The 5,716-nt window shown below is 38.5% G+C and overlaps 1 protein-coding gene across 1 annotated transcript in view; it reads right to left on the bottom strand.

Annotated features, from left to right (window-relative positions):
- Positions 1-3,031: 3,031 nt before the first annotated feature.
- sh3bp5lb (SH3-binding domain protein 5-like, b) overlaps positions 3,032-5,716 on the bottom strand; it is a 33,599-nt gene continuing 30,914 nt past the window's right edge. The window contains exon 6 of the mRNA XM_077548241.1: positions 3,032-5,716. This exon is cut by the window's right edge and continues 1,919 nt beyond it. The gene's annotated coding sequence lies outside the window, so the exon portion shown is untranslated.

Below are 5,716 nucleotides of genomic sequence, written 5' to 3'. Positions count from 1 at the left end.
GGCCTGGACTCATTATCACATCTGTCCCCAGAAAGATTGCGTGTCTGGAAAAGAATTGAACATGTGGCAGGGAAATGTGCCACCTATTCATCGAAAGATTAAGGGCTGCTGCCTAGAACTGCGAGAATGTGGTGTCCAATTTAAGCCCAGATGCAATTTGTCAAATAAAACGCTTTTATGAATTCCTCCGTTTGCTTGCATTGCTCCTTGTGACTATAAGGGAAAAGCAATTGGAAAGAGATTTATTTTCTAGTGCTCCACTGGGGGTTTAATAAAGTATTTTTTCAGGATAAATGTTCTTCATAAACGATTATTTCCATGACTAAATAAACAAAAGGGAATCATGATGTTCTAAGATTGTAGCACAAAATGGCTACAGCATTTCCACTTTTGCCAGCATTGCTGCTCAATAAACAAAGGCAAATGTTTATTACTCGAGTGATCTTTGTATGTTTTCATCATCTGAATACCTTAGTATGTCATGTCAAATTGTGCGCACGCGGCAAATGCGAAATACTGACTAAATTGGAATTTTCCTACCAAAATGTCAAAATGATGCAACGACTGACCCTTTAAAGACCATTGTCCACTTTGGATGGCGTCTGCATGAGTTGTTTCATTCACAATTCGTTATGCAGAATGTTGAAAGAAAGGCCTCACCCACATTGTATCTAAAAACATTTCAAATGAATGAAAATATCATTAAGACAGTCGAGCTATTGTTGTTTAGTGTTAGCATTAAGATAGCAGATGGCAAGGCTAAGCTATATGTTTGGCTAAAATACACAAAGTATGTTTGAATGATACTTTCTACTGTATGATAAATGCCATTTTAAATCAGCACAAAATATGTACATCTGTTTCTCATTGAACTTCAGTAATTTACAGAACAATATCTCAATATACATGAACTCATTTGCTCCCAAGAACATATAAACACGTTCTATTTTAAATATTGCATATGAATATTGGGGTTTTTTAACGTTTAAAAAAAAATTATGCTAGAGCATACAGAAGGCTTTGATGCAGCTTCTGACTTGAAGAGGTCACTTACAGCAATGGTAGTTATTACAAAAAACGGCCAACAGGTGGCAGCAGAGTATAAGAGATCAGCCAGGGCCATGTTGCAACAAGCTCTTTTCTCCACTGTTTTCAACCGGTTTGTGAATAATGATGAAACTAAGCAATATTCCAAAGCTAATTGCTACAATACGGAAACAGATACAAATATATGTTTTTATAGCAATAGAACAGAATATTCTGTGGATCGTGCAAAATCCAATAAAACAGCTGGGAGCAAAAGGGGTTGCGTCGGTGAAAATGGCTGGGAGTGAATGAATTAATGCTTATGAATTTCAAACGAACTGTCAACGGTTCTTGCATGTCAAACGTAACAGTGTCAATGTTTTTTGTGGTGTAAACATTGGTGTTGTAGTGCTGAATTTGGTTAAAATTTTTCATGCTGATAGGTGATAGTCTCGAAGCAAACTAGGCAGATTGGTATGCGTTTAAATTCAGTGTGAACATTTCATCGGCTTAGTATTTTACTTAAAAATATACCTCCCCCCAATGTGGACACAATCTTTCTTCTTCTCTGGGGCAAAAAATAAAAAATAAAAAACATTCTTGGGGTTGTTAATGTGCAAAGTCTGCCATCTAGTGATGAGCAGTGTTATTACAACTAAACACTGCTCAGTTACAGTTTAAAAAAATATGTAGTTTTCACCTCATTTTAGCATAATTTAGGGGGGGGGGGGAAGGATTTGTTATCATTTCAGTCCATAAGTTTGTTCACAGTAGACTGAACGTGTTCAAGTGCATTCACTGCTTTGGAATAAAATAGAGGTAACAGTTTCCAAGCCTGTCCAAGATGAGACAGGCTTTGTTCTTCCATCTTTACTCTAGAGCCATGAAAAGTCCTATCATTCAGCAGATGCATTCTAATTTAATACTGCACTATATTTTTACGTCAGTTCATATAATATTCCTCCTGCTCTACATCACGGGGCCTTCTGTTTCCCGCCTGTCGCCTTCTGTGGATAAAAATCCGATATGAATTGGATTTAAGCCAATGTGACTGCATGTAAGCAGACAGATTGGATGATGTAGGAAGATGTATACACAGTTGTCTACTTAACACATCCACATTTCTTACATTAAAAAGGGAAAAGGAAAGCCATGGGCCAAATTAAACATTTGTTTACTTTCATTGTCACTTCTATTGTAACTTTCTTAGCATGCTGCTCGAGGGAGTCGTTAAATACGCTCCAGCTGGTCCAAAGTGATGTTGTCTGACTACTGACAAGAATGAATCAGCCACCACTTATAATGCTAATTTGCTAGTCATTGCTAGTTATACATCCATTCAAAAAAAAAAAATCCATGGGTCATGACTGTATGGTAATAATTGTGTTATTATTATTCAATTAAATTTAGATGCGCTTGTGAATGATGTGAATTGAAAGAACATTTCCTCAAGTTTTTCCTTATTCAGTTGTGTAGATATAATGTTAAGTACAGTTTTTCCTGCAATATACAGTTTATGACAATCACCGTATCACAATATTTCCTGCAATATACAGTTTATGACAAACACCGTATTACAATATTATTGTTGGTGAAATGGTCCTACCCCTCCCAATAACACACATCTCAAAACCATCCTCAAATTAGTCATTTCAAGAAATACATAATAATAAAGTGCAAACACATTTGTGGGAAACAAATTTTAACCTTGCAACAACATATGCAATATTAGCATGTTTCCGAAGTATAACAGCTGTAGCTAGACAGGGTGTCAAGAGATATAAATGAAAAACATTCACCATTGTGCTAATTACCCACACCCATGCACCAACAAAAAGAAGAATTTTGGGATTAACTGTACACAGTTTGGGCCGTTATTGGTACCTATGATCTTATAATACAGTTCTGGCATCCATTATTGGACATTATCTTTGGCAAAGACTACCTGGACAAACTATGATCCATCTGGGAAAATGTTCTGTGGACAGATAAACCTAAAATAGAATTTTACACAATAAAAGTTTTAATAAATTATTTCACTCACATCCAAATAGCTTCCTGGAACAAAAATCAAGTAAGGGAACCTACTGGAAACCCAATTGGCGTAAAATATGCCGTCTCCACATAACATCAGATCATCGTTAATACTATTTAAGTAGCTTCTTTACAACATGCGATAAGCCTTCAAACTTAAAATCCCCAGAGCGATAGTGGGGAGGAATTTAGTGGTGGGGATTAATAGGAGTTCAAATGGGCTCAACAGTTAATTCCAAAGTTTATACAGAAATTGTAGACACTCATAATATCCAAAATAAGAACGCTTTGAAGAACATTGGCCATAAGCTCAAGAACAACCTTACGACACATTGTGCAACAATTGCAAACATTTTCTAAAATGTAACGCAGTATTTTGAATATTAAAGAACTCATGCAAACATTTTCTTTTAATTATCCCCCCATCGTAAATCACAAGGCTTCTTCCTTTTCAATACCAAAATACAAGATTTGCTTATTTTTGATTCTATAAAACACTCGCTTTGTGTGTATTAACTGCGTTTGGTAGGTCAGTCAGGTTCAGTAGTTAACTTAAATAAAGTCTGTAAATAATGACAGCTCAGCAACTAAACTGAAGATTCATTGATTTTGAATTTATAACAGTCAGCTAAATAATGTACGACTTGGACGCAGCAGTTAGCAATTTTAGACAGTGACCTTTTTTCTATCTCTTCCCTACGACGGCGTAATCGGACCACGTATAAAAAAAATTTTTTAAATGGGGGGGGTGTTAATAATCTTTTACGAGAAATACATGTAGCGTAGCTATAGTCTAATGTGAGGATTCGTCGGTGGTTAATGGGACACTGTTTATTAAATGAAAAGGCAGGATGGAGACGGATTCATTCTTAATTTAAACATTACTCGTCATACACGGCAGCTAGAGCGACATTTGCCACTTTATAAAGTCGCAAATTTAAGATTTTTTTTCTCGCAAATCTGCCACTTTATATACTTGATATATATATATATATGTATTTATACCTGGCCCTAATATGCCGTCGTACATCTGCAAAAACCCATCTTGGTTTAAATAAAAATAATGTTAGGATCTTACCAAGAGGAAGATCATCTTAGAATTTGCAACTGGAAGACATCAAATGAAGTAGAGCATGGTTATGTCCCATTAAATTCTGTGTTGTGAATAAGTGTAAAAAAAATCATTTCAAAATGTCACATATTTATCCTTGTAGTGTTGCAATTTCCAATTTTGCTGACATTGATGTAAAATGGTCTTTTTGCCATATTGAAACTGAAACCATAATTCATTAATTTTGTCAATGCTGTGTTTCATCTAAGTTTTGGAATGATGTTGTAACGAATATTGCCCGTCACCCTCAATTTTTCCATTTTATGTGCCTTTTTAAACATTTCCACCTGGGGGATGTGTGTGCGTGTCTTAACTCTGTGTTTTCAGTTCAAAAGGATTCTGAGTTTCCCCCCAGCAGGGACTGGACTTCGTTTTTCAACCCCCAGGAAACGCATATCACAGCTCCGACAGACCTGAAATCCTGTCTGATAAGCAGTCCCCAGAACATATTTTATGGTCTGGTCTATTCACAGGAATTAGCCATGTGGTTTTTTTGGGGAAACAATGCCCCTTGGAAGGTGTATGGTACAACAGTGCCCTCCAACGGTCACTATCGGTTATCCTCAAGAATCCTGCCGCTCCTAATTAATCTATATAATTCGGGACATACACGGGCTCTATGTACTTGACATCAAGTAACTCCTGTTGTTTATCTTTGTACACAACCTGTATGTCTATCTCAAATGAATGATGTGTGTAATTTCTGTAGCCACCTAAGTTTAGCTAATTAGTAAGCTTAGCGGATTCAATGACTTTATGATCGAGGTAATGTTTGAAATGTGTTCAGAATGATAAATGAAGCATCTGGCTTGGCAATTCTGATCCCAAAAATTATCAAATACTATCCCAAAAGCTTGGTCTCAGTCGACCAAGTCTGCTTCATGTGCACGGAAAGGGCGAGGCTACGGCCCGGCCCACTTTCTGACACCGTTTTAAAACCTGCACGCGAAGGAACTTCTCTCTCTTTTCCTGGAACTCTTTTGCTGAACTCTCTTACCCATGAACTGCTCAAGGGCTCTCTTTTCCTGAACTCTCTTCCCCATCCAACTCTTCCTCCCTTTCTCCACCTCACGTCTGGCCCCATGAACTTTTCCTAATCATTACGAGAAACGTGGTCGCTGAGGGTGACTACGCGGCTTCTTCCTTTGAGCCACAACGCGCATCCCAAAGCGTGCATCAAAAAGGACTTGCAAACATCCTGCGCATCCCCCAAGGCGGTCTGTTCCAGCCGTGAGTCCGAGGCGCCCACACAAGGACCCGCAGCGACCTTCATGCCACACGTGCATCACCGACCAGCAGCCAGAGACTCCCGAGCAGCATTCCAGCGGGACGCGCGCCAGCCAAGGACCTGCCGCGACCTCCATGCCGCGCATGCACCTCACCACCAACCGGAGACCTGGTGCAGCATTCCAGCATTCAACCGAGGATCGACGCTCGAGTCTCTCTCCCTGCCGTGCAACTGAACCAGTCCGTGAGTTGCACCTGCATTGCAATCTGACCATATACTACTGGTGCAACGCTTTTATTCAAACATAAAAGAATTGA

This window comes from Vanacampus margaritifer, chromosome 17, assembly GCF_051991255.1.
Source record: "Vanacampus margaritifer isolate UIUO_Vmar chromosome 17, RoL_Vmar_1.0, whole genome shotgun sequence".
In the NCBI taxonomy this organism is placed as follows: domain Eukaryota; kingdom Metazoa; phylum Chordata; class Actinopteri; order Syngnathiformes; family Syngnathidae; genus Vanacampus; species Vanacampus margaritifer.
The sequence above is the reverse complement of the archived record's forward strand: the minus strand, read 5'-3'. Positions and strand labels throughout refer to the sequence as shown.